The sequence below is a fragment of the Musca domestica genome, unplaced genomic scaffold (assembly GCF_030504385.1).
Source record: "Musca domestica strain aabys unplaced genomic scaffold, Musca_domestica.polishedcontigs.V.1.1 296, whole genome shotgun sequence".
NCBI lineage: Eukaryota > Metazoa > Arthropoda > Insecta > Diptera > Muscidae > Musca > Musca domestica.
The window spans coordinates 487,954-508,347 of record NW_026712298.1 but is presented as its reverse complement, the minus strand read 5'-3'; the positions used below and the strand labels follow the sequence as shown (position 1 = coordinate 508,347).

At 34.2% G+C, this 20,394-nt stretch overlaps 1 pseudogene; it reads left to right on the top strand.

The window, feature by feature from the left end:
• Positions 1–1,207: 1,207 nt before the first annotated feature.
• LOC131803359 (alpha/beta hydrolase domain-containing protein 17B-like) overlaps positions 1,208–20,394 on the top strand; it is a 34,906-nt pseudogene continuing 15,719 nt past the window's right edge.

Here is a 20,394-nt window from a genome sequence, read left to right as displayed (position 1 = left end):
TTCTTTTGGTGTCGTTATTCTGTCAAAACATATATACGTCTTGTTTACGTGTGTGTATTGTTTTAAATAAAATATACAATAATTTGAAATTATTTCCAATTCGGTTGCAAAATAAATGCATACTTTCAGTTTTACAGTGTTGGGATAAAACTGTATTGTAGTACTATTTCAGATTCAATCCTGTGGAATAACCTACAAATTCCATTATTGTTCCATTCTCCAGCACAGAGTTGCATTTTCAAGCTTCTTTGAAGTTGGGCAAGATTTCCATGATACTAGTCATCTAATACATAAACAATTATTGTATACTTTTTCTCACATTTTGTTTGTTTTGTATTTCTTATAAAAAAAATATTTTTTCACATATTATGATGTTAACACACTTTCGTTTTTATGGAACAAAAATTAGCACAATACCACTAAATAACTTCACCTTTCACTCTTAGAAACAACCCTTTTTGACAATGTATTTTTTAATGGTCTATCCTTCCTTGTAATTATTGTACCATGGGTCGATCTGCCAACAGCTGTAGTCAGGGATGCCAACTGTTCCGACGTAAAAATCGCTACAGATAAGTTTTTTTTTAAACCACCGTAAATCGCTACTGAGTTAATTGCCAAATTGTTATTGGAAGTAGTCTTCTTGTTCAAATTATATAGGTTTTGGTCAGTTTTTCGTTTTTGTTTGCTTTAAATGCGATGACAATAAACAATTTTGCGTAAAAATCGCTACAATCACTACCTTAAACAGCCAAAGTCGATACTGTAGCTATTTAAAATAGAAAATCGCTATAACTCTTAAACGATGGTTTTTATGCGTCAAAAATAACCATTAGTAGCGGGAAAACCACCAAATTGGAATCGCTGGCTGTAGTGCTGATGATTTCACTAGCAACTAATATTTTTAATCTATTGTTGAATTTCGAGAGCAATTTTGGTGAAATACTTAAAGTATTCATGTTTCAGGTAACTTTAGCTTTCTTCTAAGGTTTCTATTGTTAGAGTTGCCATGTATTTCGCGTTAACGGCAGGGACGGAGATGTTATATATGCATAAAGCGTAAGTATTGGATAAGCGAACACACCGTACGTAAAAAATAGAAAATAATGCCCACACTTGCGGCCTCTATACAATATAACGAATACTATTGGCTTGGATTTTCTTTACTAAGGCAATCATTCTACAAGCTTATTAATAGCTTGTTCTTAATTCAGCTCTTCTATACATTAAGGACGCAGTGCAAATAATTCATTTTCTCCGTAAAAAGTTTTTATTTGAAGCATCAATAAATCTTTGGAATTAAAAAATCAATGCTGTTATAATACGCCCTGACAGGTATTCGAATTTGTTTTATTTGCACTGCGGTTTTAATACTCAGTTTCTCTTTACAGCAATTACATTCAACCCAATACTGACATTTTTTTATTTACTGTGCAAAGTTATGTTCAGTATAAGTGAACTTTGTTGTATGTTTTGCTGCCCGCCATGTCCTGGGCCGATTGCAGCTAAATTGGCTTTTCAACCTCCAGATCCAACATATAAATTAACACCGACGGACGGAAATAATGCAAAATATAATATTCAATTCTTTGATCGAGCAGAATGGCAATATTCAGATAGAGATAAGTCGAAAGTGGAAGCATTTTTTACCCGAACCTCTCGTGGTAATCTGATAACATGTATATATGTCCGTTGCAGCAAAAATGCAAAGTATACTTTGCTTTTTTTCACATGGCAATGCAGTTGACCTAGGGCAGATGAGCAGTTTTTACATATCACTAGGTTCACAACTTAATTGCAATATTTTCGGGTATGATTATTCTGGATACGGTATGAGTGGAGGAAAGCCTTCGGAAAAAAATCTGTATGCTGATATAGAAGCGGCTTGGCAATCTATGAGGACCAGGTAAATGACAAAATATTTTATTAAGAGCAAATATTAAGACTTATGTATTTAGATTTAACATCAACCCTGAATCCATCATTCTCTATGGGCAAAGTATTGGAACGGTACCTACTGTAGATTTAGCAACGAGACATGAAGTAGGAGCTGTAATACTTCATTCCCCCTTAATGTCTGGGCTTAGAGTAGTTTTTAGGAACACCAAACGAACGTGGTTTTTTGATGCATTTCCGAGGTAAATGTGTTTTGTTTTATAAATGGGACAAAGTTAATGCAATGACAGAATTACAACTCATATTTAAACATACATTTTACATGAACAAAGTTGCTATACCTTCAGTAAAGCTTCTTTTTATATTGATATATTTAATCTTAAAATGCATTTGAACACAACTCACTTTTTTATATTTTAGTGATATAAACTATTTCTTGCTGTTTATTGTTCATGAAATGCCTCTTTTAGTAGAATGATAAGGTAAAAAATGTTCCTCGATATAAATCAATAGTGAGACGTATTTACCAGTAACTTGTTTTTAGTTATAAAAATCACAATTCCAGACTATAGTTTAATCCTGTTATGTCAAATTTTAATTTTGTCGCATGTAATACTAATTTTTTACAGCGTTACCCAAAATGCGATGTACTCTGCCGACGTTTTTGACCACACAAGTAAAACACATGTATTCATATAACATTGACAATTGGAGAATTTCTTTTCTTGTGTGTTGAAAATAGGAATGAATGAAACAAAAAATGTGAAAGTTTGTAATTTGAATATGTAGATAACAATTGAATGAATGTTGAAAACTATCAATTTTTACAACATTATTATGTGGCGTTTCCACTGCACTTGATTCGCTCTCTATTCGTTGTTTGACCCTAAACCATAGACAAATAAAGGTATAGACTAAAAAGTTTTAAAATTTACCGCTTCCGGCAGATGTTACTATGGTTAATCTTGGGCTAGTAAAGTCACTCAGGGCTAGTGAATCACTCGACTTCGAAAACAATTTATTCATTTTTCTGCTATTTAAGTTCTATATTTCACGACATAGTTGGGTAATGTAAAGTCACTGTTTCATTTTCAATTGAAAAATAATAATAAATCATAAAAATATTCAATATTTTGTATTTTGAGAGAATTGAGTGAATAGTCTTATGCTCTCTCACAGCATGAACGACATCTATTGAAGCGCTTTATTTCGAGGATAATAGATGAGACAACTTTTTTTGTCTATACATTTATTTGTCTATGCCTAAGCTATGGAAAAACGACTTAATTCTACACACAACATTTCCTGAGCGAACGCTGATATCCGACATTGTTCAAATCAAATCACTTTAGCACTTAACAAATGAGAGCATTAATCGAAAAATTTAATTATGAAATTAAATTTCAAAAAATTCCAGACAGACTCAAATTATGAATGAAAAATATAATGCTAAATGCCATGTATATATTCAGACAAAAGAACATTTTGTTCTCTATCTAATCCATGGTACGCATCTTGTCCATAGGGTCGAATATGAGCACAATTCTAGAGAATAATATACATTTTGCCAATGGCGGTATCAATATTTTTTTTTTTTGACATGTCTCTCTTCTGTTGAGTTGAAAATTGCAAAAATATTACAATATATTTAAAATATCAATAATTTTTGAAAAAAGCGGAAAACATTGATTAAAAGTGCATAATTTTTAAAGAAAAACACGTTTGAAAAAAAAAACTGATTTTTTTATTTATTTTTATTAATATTTCTTTTCATTTGTTTCGATAAAAACATGGAAACAAAAAATAAATATGAATCATGTTGCTATGTATGACGAATGGTGCCATGCGAACGGATCTGTTCGTGTATATAATTCTGAGAGCGAACAACGTTGTTCTGTTTCCAATGGAAACGTACTATTAGTCGGTAGATGTTAAGATATGGACCTGGCGTATTTGGGTAATTCGGGCGTTCAAAACATTTTATAACTGTCTAGACTGTTAGATTTACAAACATTTTGTATTTGACATTATGGCTTTGCATTGCGATTCGATTTAAAAATAAAGGCTTGTTTCCGTATGACGATACGAAAATGAAATGAAGCAGTCATCAAAGACTAAAATTTATAACATCCAAATTCCACAAATACAATCGAATCCGTTTCCATCAAATATCTGATGACAATTTATCGCCATCTCTCGGAATCTGACACGTGCATTACAACAACAAATTTCTATATGGTTCCTCTTGAATAGTGTGTGTTGTATTATCCAAATACAAAAGAATCGTCAAGGAATCCAAATAAGATAATTGCAAAATGTTGGAATTTTATTTTCGTCTGCATTTTATTTTTCCAATTGCATAGATTCACATTAGTTTCTATTATTATTTTTTTAACTTTGCAAATTTGTACGTTCTACTTATTTCGGAAAAATTCTTAAAAGTTCATATTACATAAAATTCAAAACTTGTGATTAAAATAATTGAAGGCCTATGCCAGATATTCAATAGGACCGTTATTTTCATTTCACAAAGTTGAATGTTTTAAAAGTTTTAAAAATATAGGTATACTAGCTGACCCGGACCGCGTTGCTGGCAGCCTATAGTTTTATTGTTTAATGCATATTTTTAAGATCCTAAAATTAGTTGTAAACGTTTAGCTTTTCTCTTTGAAAAAGCCTAAGTATAGGATATTCCCCTTTTATTAAGAAAACTTCTTGTGTGGATTTTAAATTCAGCTTTTCCATTTACTGTGTGACAACTTGTTCACACCAGTAAACGTTATATACTAAAAAATATTATTTTTTTCTTTTCATTACGAATACATATAAAAGCAAAACCTACTTTTATAACATAAAAAAGCATATGGAGAACTATGATCTATATATTTTTGAATGGTTAGGTTTAGGTTAAAGGATGCGCGGTTATAAGAAAACAATCACTCCACTCGGAGACCTTTTGGTCCATTGTCTTCATATTAATTAAGAAAATACTAGAATAGAATAGAGAGAAGAAAAGGAAATGGATAGCGAAAAGTGAAGAAGTAAGAATTTGTATAGGCATTAGAGAAAATAGTTGGTTTGTATCCACGGTGTGTTAACGTATCGTCTTTAGTCACTTTAGTCTTCTGTCTAACAAGCATGATAACATAAATTAGTTTTTATTTTATTTATTATTTATATTTGTATGTTTCCCAATGAACAATTTTGGTGCAATTATCCAACACACCCCCTCAAAAATATATTATATATACTGCTTTCCAAGCAGAGATAACTTCTCAATTCCAAAAATCTAGCAGCTGGCAAGGTGTTTCTTAATATACCAGCAATCTGTTTATCTGTTGGAATATACTCAATAGTTATTAGTTTATTTTCAACTTGTTCTCTGGAAAAATTATATTTAATATCAATATGTTTCGATCGTTTTTGATATGATGGATTTTTTGATATACTTCTACAGCCTTGATTATGCTCGTAAACTTTAATAGGACTATTGAACTGTATTTTAATACTACTCGCTAATGCTTTTAACCATAAATTTTCCCTTACTGCTTCAAACAAAGCCATATATTCAGCTTCAGCTTCTACAGAGTTCTGTTTCTTTGTATTCCAACAAATTAGTCATGTTTCAAACATTTTATACAAGTACCCTTTTGTACTCTACCGATCAATCTCGCTTCGACCCCAATCAGAATCTACATATCCAATAAATATGTCACTGTGACTGTCGTTTCTTTGGTAAGTCAATTTCAACTTAAGAGTACCCCTGAGGTATCTTAACACCCGTTTAAGACAAGAATCCATGTCTCGTTCTTAAAATTTGATCTCGGTTTCAGTTTCGAATTGGACAACTGATTATTGTGTTCATTTGATTCTTCAAATACAGGATCACCAGTTAAGAAGATAGATGTTCAGTTAAGAAGATAGATGTTCTCTACCATTATTTTCATAGATGTTAACAACCTTTAAATTAAAATAACATCCGAATGAATAATAAATAAAGGTCTTTTTATATGTTTTTTGTATTCCATTTTACTAAATGACAACGTACATTGCTTACCATCTATACAAGCTTCGCATTAATCACAGCCAGGTTCTGCACTTGCCCTTGCTTTTTATTTCTAGATCTAAACGGAACATTAATTCTAATAGATGAGATTTGGAAATCTGAAGGTATATTACCATTTAACATTTTAGTACAAACATGGAGTTCAACATAATATGTCTGCTTTTAAGTGTAGGCAATCTAATCAATTTTAGCCTGCTAGCATAAGATGGTAAAACTAAATCACAATTCCAATGTAAACCTCGTTATTATGCAAATAGCGAATATTGTTTTTGCACGGATTCTATTTTATCTGTGTATATTGCATATTGAGGATCCCATACAACAGAACCGTATTCTAATATAGGTCTAACAAGAGACGTAAATAACTGTTTTGTTATATATCGATCAGAAAATTCGTTGGCCCACCGTTTAACAAAACCTAAAACACCATTTGCTTTAATTACTATTGTTATTGTAATTTTGGATCCATCAAGAGTCCTAGATTGAGAAATTAATCTACAGTTAATAATGAATGACCATAAATATTATATTGCAATATCAGAGAAGATCTGGAGAAGCACATATGCTTACATTTGCTTAAATCCATACAATTTAACCTGCACCATTGGAAAAGGCTAACCAAATCGTTTTGAAGTAAACTACCTTGTTTATTAGAATTATATATACCATCCATAACAACTTTTCCGTTTTTGGTTACTAAAACACACCCTGGATCATGGTACAATGATATCAAGGTAGGGCTATGATACCATATGATTTCAATTTTTTTTATTTTCTTGGCTTAATATGTCATCTTTATTTATTTATGTATCTGGCGGTTTTCAATTATTTATTCAAAATAAATGCAACAAGTTGTTTGATTTTGTTATTGTTTTGATACTATTTCTGACATTACAAGCCAAACAGGTAGACCTCTATACTTGCAATTTTTTCAAAGTTGACCTACCTTCTCTTCATTGTACCTACCTTCTCTTCATTGTTAATAGGACTATTGAACTGTATTTTAATACTACTCGCTAATGCTTTTAACCATAAATTTTCCCTTACTGCTTCAAACAAAGCCATATATTCAGCTTCAGCTTCTACAGAGTTCTGTTTCTTTGTATTCCAACAAATTAGTCATGTTTCAAACATTTTATACAAGTACCCTTTTGTACTCTACCGATCAATCTCGCTTCGACCCCAATCAGAATCTACATATCCAATAAATATGTCACTGTGACTGTCGTTTCTTTGGTAAGTCAATTTCAACTTAAGAGTACCCCTGAGGTATCTTAACACCCGTTTAAGACAAGAATCCATGTCTCGTTCTTAAAATTTGATCTCGGTTTCAGTTTCGAATTGGACAACTGATTATTGTGTTCATTTGATTCTTCAAATACAGGATCACCAGTTAAGAAGATAGATGTTCAGTTAAGAAGATAGATGTTCTCTACCATTATTTTCATAGATGTTAACAACCTTTAAATTAAAATAACATCCGAATGAATAATAAATAAAGGTCTTTTTATATGTTTTTTGTATTCCATTTTACTAAATGACAACGTACATTGCTTACCATCTATACAAGCTTCGCATTAATCACAGCCAGGTTCTGCACTTGCCCTTGCTTTTTATTTCTAGATCTAAACGGAACATTAATTCTAATAGATGAGATTTGGAAATCTGAAGGTATATTACCATTAACATTTTTAGTACAAACATGGAGTTCAACATAATATGTCTGCTTTTAAGTGTAGGCAATCTAATCAATTTTAGCCTGCTAGCATAAGATGGTAAAACTAAATCACAATTCCAATGTAAACCTCGTTATTATGCAAATAGCGAATATTGTTTTGCACGGATTCTATTTTATCTGTGTATATTGCATATTGAGGATCCCATACAACAGAACCGTATTCTAATATAGGTCTAACAAGAGACGTAAATAACTGTTTTGTTATATATCGATCAGAAAATTCGTTGGCCCACCGTTTAACAAAACCTAAAACACCATTTGCTTTAATTACTATTGTTATTGTAATTTTGGATCCATCAAGAGTCCTAGATTGAGAAATTAATCTACAGTTAATAATGAATGACCATAAATATTATATTGCAATATCAGAGAAGATCTGGAGAAGCACATATGCTTACATTTGCTTAAATCCATACAATTTAACCTGCACCATTGGAAAAGGCTAACCAAATCGTTTTGAAGTAAACTACCTTGTTTATTAGAATTATATATACCATCCATAACAACTTTTCCGTTTTTGGTTACTAAAACACACCCTGGATCATGGTACAATGATATCAAGGTAGGGCTATGATACCATATGATTTCAATTTTTTTTATTTTCTTGGCTTAATATGTCATCTTTATTTATTTATGTATCTGGCGGTTTTCAATTATTTATTCAAAATAAATGCAACAAGTTGTTTGATTTTGTTATTGTTTTGATACTATTTCTGACATTACAAGCCAAACAGGTAGACCTCTATACTTGCAATTTTTTCAAAGTTGACCTACCTTCTCTTCATTGTACCATGCCCTGGATTAAATTCAATAGTCAAACCAGTTCTCTTGACGGATAATAAGTCCTGGCAATATAAAACATTTTCCAGTCTGATTTGCTCTTGATCTTAAGTGTACAGCTTTACTATTCCTTTTTTGGTTGCGTATATAAATTCTCCTTGTTTAGCAATTCCAATTTTAATGGAAAACTCCGGGCAAATAAAATCTGTGTACAAGATTGATTCATTTATCATGTGGTCGGAGGCACCGGAGTCCAATAGAAAAGAATTTGTTTTTCCGATATATGAAAAAATACATTTTTTTGTAATAAAGTATTTTGGAATACTAATATATTTCAGGTACTTCTAATGGTCCACCCAAAATTATCACATATCGTGGTTATTGACGAAACAATCCAAATTGTCAATCTTTATTAAAAATACCTGTTAAATTTTCTTAATAAAAACACGGCTTTTGCCTCCAGTACTGAGGAGTAAATGAAAATGAGTGCTACTTTAATTCACGTAAACAAAACTATATACTTCCATTGTTCTGTTCTGTGAATATTATGTTATTGAATAAGTCATATCTGTCCTAATTTAATAATAAGAACATTTTTTAATTATTGGTTTGGTATTCAATTTTATATTTACGCGGTGTTTGTTACTTCAAAATTGCAGCACACACAAAAGCACATCCTCACCGTCGAAAGTAACCCACACACACTCTCAATTCAAGCACACGTACACAAATGACACACAATTTGACGATGACACGGTTCGAAGTCATCGTTGACACCCTGCATTTATGGAGCACACCATGCAAATATTCGAGTCAGCCATGCCACGATCGAACCTTAGACAATGGCACACATGAATCAAAATGGGGGATGTTGCTGGTTGTCATTGCCTATCTAATACATAGCGCATGATTGAGTAGACAAAGTCAGTGTGTCGAAAAAAGCATAATTCATACAATTCGTCTTGTGCAGGCCTTTAGTCCTTTTTTACCACAGAAATGGCACCTTACACTTGATTAATTCAGTAATCAGGTTATCGAATATAATGAAATGATTCATTATCAATGTATACCCTTTTAACTTTAAAGACAGCTGTCTTTTTCGCACCACCAATTGGGATGCCAAACACTTCCGTTCATGTACTCCATCCAAATCTTTAAACATTTGATTTGCTGCACTTTCCGTGTTTGCAAAACCAATAAAAGAATCGCTTAGATATTCAATGATTAAACTTTTTGCATTTCGTTCACTTCTTATCCATTGTGGGGTTAACTTTTCGGGAATTCACAGTCTATAACTTTCAATGCGTCCATTTCTTCCAACAGCGCACTAACTCTAAACTTCCACACTGAATATCTTTCTCCATCAATGGGTTTTATATTTCTATTTAACAGTTCCAGCGTAGCCTGGGCGCATAATCTATAGGATATTCCCCTTTGATTAAGAACACTTCTTATGTGGATTTTCAATTCAGCTTTTCATTTTATTATTAGACAACTTGTCCAGACCAGTAATCATTATAGACCAAGGGTAGGCAAAGAGTATCCCTTGGGATATCTGTGTGTACACCAACACAATTGTAAAAAATAAATTGTTTTGAATTTTCTGTCAAATTTGTTTTGGGAGAATATTTAGTTTTGTTCGAGCAGTCGTTGAGGAAGGTGCTGTCGGATTTTTTTATGAATACACCGTAAGAAATATTGGATCACATAAATATATCTTACAACATATTTGAAACAAATATTTCCGAAATTGTAAAAATTACAACTTTTAAGATTTATCTTTTTTGATTGAATTCTATTTGACAAAATTTGCATACGAACTGATATGTTAGGACTATAAATTCATTTCATGTTGTTAGACCAATTTATTGTCCTTCCAAATTAGTGGACATTTTCATGATTTCTCTGAAATTATATGTACCCTCTTGGTCAATATTAGGAAAAATAACAGGATGTGATGTTTCCATTCTGTTTGTAATTCATAGATATAATATTTAAGGACCCAACATAGGATATGAGTTTCTGAAAAGCATAAAATTCTACGACTATTTGCGTACGTCAGCCTGTGGTAATCGGTATTAATTTTTAAAGGGTCAATTTAGATGGTTAGCATGTTATGTCCGAAATAATTAAACACAAATAACATCAAAATTACATAAAATTTCTGAAAATGTCAACTTATATATTTTTTTTATTTTAAAACGAATCATAATCGACTTAGCTGTGCAAGTATATCTCCGAATTGTCTGATCAAAATATTAATTTTCACAAACGAAGTTGTTTTGAAACCCGAAAATTTTAATCGAAAATTTAAAGATCGCCAATTATTTCTCACTCTGTAAAGAGAGGCAAAAAAACACTTGCAATATTTTGATATTTCAAAACACATACAATCACAAAAAAATTTTGAGGCTCTCTGCCTAGCCCTGTTATAGACTAACAAAAATTATTTTTTTTTCATTACGAATACATATAAAAGCAAAGCCTACTTTTGTAACATAAACCAGTAAAGAAAGTCCTAAAGTCGGGCGGGGCCGATTTTATGATACCCTACACCACTTTGCTAATTTAGTTGAGCTCCGCTTAATAATTAAAAGTTTTTATGGGAGAATTCAATCATACACGCTATGATTATAATTATAATTTAAAATTCAAAGGACTAAATATGCCAAAGCATTTGTATCTTTTAAATTCGGACTTGTATTGCCCATTTGGTGCAAAATTAATTTGAAATCAGATAAAGATATATATGGGAACTATATCCAAATCTGAACCGATCTCGATAAAATTTGGCAAAGATATTTTTGAGCTGTATTTGATATATTTCCCTGAATATCGTTGTTACGGAGTGCATATTACGGCTGTAGGTAACAAATACAACAAATCGGATGAACAATATATATGGGAGCTATAGCTATATCTGAACCAATCTTTACCAAATTTGGCATACTACCTTCTAAACTAATTTCGGCCGTATGTGCCAAATTCCATTCCATTTGGGCAAATATTAGACGTTTGGTGCACAATAAAAGGTAAATCGGACGAAGTTATATATGGGAACTATATCCAAATCTGAACCGATCTCGATAAAATTTGGCAAAGATATTTTTGAGCTGTATTTGATATATTTCCCTGAATATCGTTGTTACGGAGTGCATATTACGGCTGTAGGTAACAAATACAACAAATCGGATGAACAATATATATGGGAGCTATAGCTATATCTGAACCGATTTCGATCAAATTTGGCATACATATTTTCAGGCCTAATTTGGTTGTATGTGCATACTATTCGGGCTGATATTACACGTTTGGTGCACAATAAAAGGCAAATCAGACGAAGATATATATGGGAGCTATATCTAATTTTTTACCGATTGTCTCCAATTTCAATAGGGTTCGTCCTTGGGCCAAACAAATGTTGTTTGCAAAGTTTCATCTCAATCGGATAATAAATGCGACCTGCATTTTGTTCACAAGAATACATGGACAGACGGACGAACGGACGGACGGACGGACAGACGGACTGACATGCATAAATCAACTCAGAAAGTGATTCTATGCAGATCATCAAAAGGAACTATGGGTCTATCTCGTTTCCTTTTGCCTGTTACAAACAAATGCACAAAGACATAATACCCTGACCACCTTGTGGTGTAGGGTATAAAAAGCATATGGAAAACTTTGATCAATATGCATGGTAACGTAAATTAGTTTTTATTCAAATATTTTTATGTTTCACAATGAATAATTGTGGTGCAATTATCCAACAAATTTGCCGGGTTTTTTGTGTTTTCCTTGTTTTGTGGTTTACTGTATATACACATATATTTAAGGAGCACGCTATTTATGATGAATGAAGGACATTTTCCATAAACATTTGCATATATATCTTCGATTTTTTTAAGTTTTGGTCCTTAGAATTGATAGTAATTTCTAAATTGAAGTAAACTCTAACTACAAAAATTCAATATAGATTCACGTACCGGTTTCTTTATGCGTTTCAAGTGTCCTGGCTACATGGCCTTAATTTAACTATCAAAAATAAGTTGTCATTTGTTTATAAAAGGTAGGGACCCCATAAACTATGTAAATTGTAGAAATCTTTGTCGATTAGAATATGTCCGTTTGTCTCTCCGTTTGCCATTTCAATTACGATATTCAACATGCGTCTTTGATACTATGTATGTACAGACATTTATATTATTCTTAGGATTATTGATGTTACAAAAGCTATATATTTGTCCCCATTTAGATGTAGCTCTCATGCTAATTTAGCATTTAATGATTTCCTTTAACACTGGTTTCACTCATATAACCTGACGATTTGAGGTATTTATGATTTATTTCCTATTCACCAGTACCTCTTTATGCTCATTCATTTCGTAGTATTTATCGCATGTTTTTACTATACCTGTGGGATGCCTTTTTTTATTAAAAAGACGTTTATTTAATATTTTCAATTCAAAATAAGCACATTCTTTATTCAAGTGATTTGTTCTAATTTTCAGTAGTTTTCAGTGGTTTCGGTTTTGTGTGGCAATTTTAAATTATGTTTGTGTTGTTATTTAAATATAATAATGATTGTTATTTTTGTTTGAAAATTCATGTAAATTTTTATGTTTTTTGAAATTCATATAGTTTTTATGTATGATTTTCTGTGTAAAGATTAATATCTCTTTGTAATCTGTGTAATGATTTTTTTATGGTTGAATGTTCTTCGTGTTGTATATTTGTTGAATAAATATTTTGGTGATGTTTGTTGTGTGTTATGTTTGTTGTGTGAAAATGTTCTGTAATTATGTTTGTTAATTTCAATCGTCACTTATTATTGAACTTTAATTTTCACTTGTCACTGGGGAGCACTTTTGAACTTTCGCGGGCGCGATTTTAAGACGAACTGTCTTGATGCCTAATTTGCATCAGCTTAGCAACCAAATTTGCAAATCAATTTTTTGCTTATTTACTTCCAGTCAGTTGGAAGTTACCGGTGACTGCGCATTTGTATTGGTGCAACATATATTTACAATTTTGCCGCAGTGGCCGTTAACTCCAACTGATAGTGGAGATCAAAAGTTTACGCATTCGTAAACATTTCTGGGCCCCCGAGTGACAAGTGTAAATCTTCAATTCCGCTTGCTCCATACAATTTTCGGCAGCCAGCATGTTCCGGATCGGTCCAGCAAACACATATCCCAGTTGTGTGTTGAAAGCCCGTACATCCCCTAATCCAACCGCCACACACCCACTTTTGCAAATCGCGTTGTATGTGTCCGCCCCTAATTCCACATCTATAGGCGTGTTCCCCCTAGGATCTGGGTCGGCGATGGCGTAATTAGTGAAGCCCCGGGTGGGGTCTTCCAACAGCTCCGAATAAAGTCGCCTGGGGAGTTTGTCGCTCACTACCGCATTTACTTGCAAAGACCAGCTGCTGCTAATTCTTCTGGGTCGTATAGTGAATGTGGTTATGCGTTGCCCCTTATATATGCGGTGCTGCAGGCCAAACCGTCTATATGCCGCATATGAAATGGTGGTCATAGTTACCGACTGGCTCATCAGTGCCCGCACCATCACGAAGCCTTCCATCCCTTCGGCCATTAACCTGATCATTACGGTGGGCACCAATACCAAATCCCATACAAAGGCTGGTGCGTTTATAGCTTCCATATTCAGAGGCACCTCATCCAGTTGCGAAGCCCCGTGCAGGGTCGTATGGTGCCTGCTGTCGCAACGTCTGCAGCCATCCAAACTGGGGCAATCGGGGGCAAGATGGCTCCTTGCCAGACAGTTCCGACAATAACCACGTCTTTCCACCGTCTCATACCTTTGAAACGGGGTCTGTCGCCGGAACACCGGACACGAGTAAAGGCTGTGGTCCTGTTGGCATAGTCCACAGGAGTACTGCCAGTTGCTGGGTCTTTCGTTTAAAAGGCGTCTGTTGGGCTTTGCCTCACGTCTGCTCCTCGGTGGCTGGTTGGGACTGCGGGCTGTTCGATTGTGTTGTGTGGTTGGGCGGTTGGGGCTCCGGGCTGAGTTACTAGGGATGCGGCTCCGGTCTTCCATGCGCCAGTCCTGATTCGGTAGATAAGCAGCCATATCTGTAAAAAACAAGAAGCGAGTACTATGTTCTTTTAGGAGGAAATATCCGGCTAGTCAGTCGGAGAATAGTTTAACAATTTTGGTAATGGGTCTGCTTATATTGCCACCAGAAGTCCGTATATCCACTACCCGAGTATTTTGATCCGTGCCCTGATAAGTTTTTTGAACGCGCCCCAACTTCCACTCGTTTGGAGCGAGTCTGTCATCCTTAATCACTACTAAGTCTCCCTCTTTAACATTGTCTTTTTGGTATTTCCATTTGATTCTTCGATGGAGTTCATGCAAATATTCTAATTTCCATTTGTTACAAAAATATTGTGAAATCACTCTGAGTCGTTTCCACCTATTTACTAAATTTATGTCTGTGTCTGAAACATCGGGCTCCGCTGGAGCAAGCATTGATGTACCTATAAGAAAATGACCAGGAGTCAAGGGTGACAAATCATTAGGGTCGTCGCTAGATGGACTTAATGGTCGCGAATTGAGACAAGCTTCTATTCGGGCTAAAATTGTTGTAAATTCCTTAAACGTAAAGTTCATTTTTGGTATACTTTTCTTTAAATGAAGTTTAAATGACTTAACTCCTGCTTCCCATAAGCCAACCATGTGCGGCGCACCAGGTGGGATGAATTTCCAACTAAGATTTTGGTAAAAATTGCTGTCAATCGTATTTGTTTGGAGGCTTTGATAAGCGCAATTCTATCTCTTTTTATTAAATCGACAGCTCCAACGAAATTGGTTCCATTGTCGGAATAAATTCAAGACGGACACCCTCGGCGACTAACGAATCTTGAAAACGCAGCAAGAAATGCATGAGTTGAAAGGTCGCTTGTAGGCTCTAAATGTATTGCCTTGGCCGCAAAGCATACAAAAAGACACACATAACCTTTTGTGATAAAACAAGCTCTTCCAGAATAACTTTTGACGTTGAAGGGTCCTGCAAAATCGACACCAGTATTTGTGAAGGGTCTGGACAGAAAAGTTCGTTCGGGTGGAAGTGATGCCATTATTTGTTCCTGCGTCCTTTTTTATGTATAATGCATATTTTACAGTGACGAAGAGTTTTCTTGACCAGCGACTTTAATCCAAATATCCAGAATTCGGACCTTATTATTCGAGTCATCAACGGATTTCCGCCATGCAAAGTGAGTTTATGAACAAAGTCCACCAACAACTGGCTAAAGATTGCTCCATGAGGCAAAATTATAGGATGACGTTCATTGTATGTTAAGGCAGTAGATTGTACCAATCTTCCATTGGCTCTCACGATGCCTTTCGAATCTAAAAATGGATTTAAGGTCAAAAGTGGATTTGTTGATGAAATTGGAGTCTTTTTCGTCAATGCTTCATATTCGTTCATGTAGAAGAACCTTTGAGTCTGTATTATGCTTGCTCGTTTTCCATCTTGAATTTCGGCAGCTGTAAGCTCGTTTGACGTCATACTAAGTTGTCTGTTTGATCCAGTGTTTTTCCTGAACCTCAAAGCATATGCGTATGAACGATAAACTTTGGCTAACGATGAGAAATTCTTAAGGGGGTCATCTTTTTCCTCAAATAGCGTAAGAGTTTTGACTGTTTTTGCCTCTAAATTAGTATCACTTTCAATTGGATTTGATGGCCAACGATCCTTGGGCAATGTGAGCCAGTGGGGTCCATGCCACCAGAGTTGTAGATTATGCAATTCGAGAGGTGAACATCCTCGGCTGGCTATATCAGCTGGATTGTTTTCAGAGTCAATGTGCCTCCAGTTCTCTTGACCCACGCCCGCAGAAATCTCCGAAACTCGGTTTCCCACAAATGTGCTCCAATGACAAGGTGGCTTTTTTAACCAAGCCAACACAATCGTGGAATCTGTCCAAAATTGGGTCGTATAGTGAGAAATTTGTATATTATTCGTTATCGATACTGCCAGTTTGGACAACAGAACTGCGCCACATAATTCGAGTCTAGGAATAGAGAGTTTTTTGATCGGAGCTACCCGAGTCTTTGCAGCTAACAAGAATGTATGTGCGCTTTTGTCAGCATTTTCGACTCGAATGTATATTGCTGCTCCATATGCGTTTTCTGAGGCATCACAAAAGCCATGAATTTCCACCGTACCTGTCTAAGGTGTATTGAATCCATCTTGGTACTTCAACTTTTTCTATATTTTGGCTATTTTTCACGAAATTATTCCAGCTTATTTGGGTCAAAGGCTTCAACGTTTCATCCCAATCAATTTTGTCCAGCCAGATTTGCTGCATTATAAATTTTGCTACAATTACCACTGGCGCCAGCCATCCACAAGGGTCAAACAATTTGGCTATTGTTGATAGGACTCCTCTTTTGTATGTCTTTCTTGATTTTCCATTTGTGGTGGCGTAAAAGAGAAAAAATCACCGGAAATATTCCATCGAATCCCCAATGTTTTGGTGGAGGCATCCTCAGAAATATCTAACCAATTCAGTGGCAGTAAATTTTCTTTCGGAATATCTTTGATTACATTGTGTTCATTTGAGGCCCATTTCATTACAGTAAATCCAGCTGAGTCCAAAGCAGCTGCTAATTCCTTTCTGGCCATGATTGACTCCTCCAATGTATGGCCCCCGGCCAGTACATCATCAACGTATAAATTATTCAATATTATATCCGCTGCTCTAGGGTGCGAATCTTTATCATCTTCTGCTAACTTAATGAGAGTTCTCAATGCTAAAAACGGCGCGCAGTTTACTCCAAAGGTCACTGTTAGTAACTCGTAATCCTCTACTGGTTCTGCTGGTGATTTTCTGAATAATATCCTTTGATATTTTGTTTGACTTGCGTCTAAAAGTATTTGCCGATACATCTTTGTAATGTCGGCGTTAAATGCGTATTTGAAAAATCTCCATTTCAAAATTTGTAGTACCAAGTCCTGTTGTAATATGGGTCCAGGAAATAGTATGTCGTTTAGACATGTTTTATTCGATGAAGGGCATGAAGCGTTGAATATGACTCTTAACTTTGTTGTAATACGATCTGGTTTTATAACTGCGTGATGTGGCAGATAATAATTGGGCATATCGTTAATTTCATTTGGGTTAATTTTCCTCATATGGCCAAGTTCGAGATACTCGAGTATCGAATTGTCGTACTGTTCCTTGATATCTGGTGTTTTCATAAGTTTCCTCTCCATTCGATAGAATTGAGCTAAAGCAATGTTCCTAGAAATCCCCAATTCCTCGCATTTTTTAAATGGGAGAGTCACAACATATCTTCCATCCTTGTCCCGTATTGTTGTGTCAATGAAATTCGATTCGCAATATTGGTCTTCTTCTGACCGTAAAACTTTTTTAGGGGTCTCTTCCACCTCCCAAAAACGTGTAAGTATTTTCTCAATGGATGTTGTGTTTAACAATGAAATTTGTTTTCGTTGGATAGCATTTCCAGGAATGGGTCCTGGGTCGAAGGCTTTATATTTCCAACGGATTCCATTGTTTTGAATTTGTTCGTTAGAAATGTGTCGAATTGTTCCCATTCTGGGAGTATTTTACAGTTGCTTAGTGATTTCTCGAATTCCTCCAAAAAATTTCTTGGTAATTTTGAAGAGCAAATGTATATTAGAAGAGGATCCCATCCTTTGACATCGACTTCTAGCAATTCCAAGGTCTGTATACAGCTGTTGACAGTTCGTTGTAATTTTGTATCGAATAACTTGAATCGGCCGAAACTCCAGGTAGATTAAAAAGTGTTTTTATCTCCTCATTTACTTGCATCCGTTTATTTTCATACCTATCAGTAAGATTTTTCCATGCAAGTTCAAATCCATCATTAGTCAATGGTACGTGAATAATAATTTCCTTTGCTTCCCTAGTGGTTTTTTGTTTCAAGTGAAATAGTTTTTCTACGTTGCTTAGCTTTGATCCTTTTGTATAAATTGCCGTAAATAAGTCTCTAAATGTGGGCCATTCTCGATATCCTCCTTTAAAGGTGTCCGTATCGCATGGTGGTAAGCGAGATACGGAAGCAAAATCCATATCCTTTCCCTGCTGTGTCGTTAATGACTCTCGTTTTGTTTTTTCCAACATCTGTTTTTCTCGAACATTCTGTAATTGAATTTTGACGGCACTTAAAGCCTTTTTATATGCGTCCATCGCCTCCATGTAATTTTTCCTTAACTTGTTTTTATCAATAACATTTTCTCCTTCCTTTGCTTCATGCTCTCTGCAATCGATATAAACTCTCCTTACTTGACTCCAATTTGAATTCAATTCCTAACGTGTAACCTTTCAAAATTTTGGTTTATTGTCCAAAATCCAAAAGAAGCCCAACGAGAAGGACTGACTCTGTTTAGAAATTCAACTTTTTGTGGTTCAAAAGCGAGAAAGTCTCTTTCTTTTAAATTTGCAACGAATTACCTATTGGGTCAATATTTCCAAAACCTACCGAGAAAATTGGAAAAAATTTAACTTTCTGTGAACGCTTCGATGGTTATACAGTTTTTCAATCCAAAATCTGGAGAACTGTTTTTCCAAAATTCGTCCTCAAACGTATTCGAATATAGTTGGATGAGCGAAAGGTCAACTGAAAGAAGCTTTATCCGATTACAAAAGAAAAAAAAAGATATTCCGCTTCAAGAAAAACGAATGAAAGAACAAAAAATTAAAAAAGATCTATGAAACCTTCAATCGATGAACACATGTACCCACAATTTAAAAAAATTATTAAAAAAAAAGTCAGAAAATTGTAGAGTAATAATTGGACAGCTCCGTCTATCCACCAAAGTAAAAAATGTTTGCTGGGTTGTCGTAAAATTCCGAAAAATTCAAATTCCAAAATTGCATGCAATCTCTTATGATATCCTTTGTTAGGAAGCGTTTATGGCTTGTCCAATTTAAACTTTTCTCCAAAAGTAAGTTTCTTTAAAGTAGTGTCTGAATATTTCTCTAAAGCGACAAATATTCTAAGTGCGCTACGATGTTATTCAGCAACAAAATAAAAAATTTCGGTGCACAAAAATAATTTTGGGTCAAAACCCCAGATATTGTTTTCAAAAGTTCTCAAAATGTGAACAATTCCGAAAATATTCCAAAAAATGAAAAATTTCTGGGTCAAAAACAGTTTTTTTTTATACAAAAGAACTACAAGGTTGCACAATTCCCAAAATTATTGCAAAAAATTTAGAATATTTTAGATTAAAGCAATATAAAACAAAAAAAAGCTGAAAATTAATTAAATTAATTAAAAAATATATGAAGATAATATTGTTTATTAAATTCCGTCTGTCCACCAGACGCTGATAAAAAAATGTTTCAAAAATGTTGATTTTGTCTGTCCATCAGACTTCAACAATTGCGTAGAAAATTCTAATAAATCACAGAGGTTAGGATTTATGGCATAAGTCTATGTCACCAGACTTTGTTATTTAATTCGCTATGTATTTGCTTTTAAATATGGCGCTATGTAGTTGACGGCGTTATGTTTTTCCAATATGTATATGTATAATTTGAGATATAAAGTTTATGTATTCGTAGTGACGCCAACTTTCCAAAAAATTTCCATATAGAAAACTGTATGTACAAATATGGCGAAGTTAAATGCCTGAACTCCACGTTCAGCTAATTTCCAAGAAAAAAATGGCGTTTGTATATTCGTAATGATGCCAACTTTCCAAAAAATTTCCATATAGAAAACTGTATGTACAAATATGGTGAAGTTAAATGCCTGAACTCCACATTCTGCTAATTTCCACGAAAAAAATGGCGTTTATATATTCGTAATGACGCCAACTTTCCAAAAAATTTCCATATAGAAAACTGTATGTACAAATATGGCGAAGTTAAATGCCTGAACTCCACGT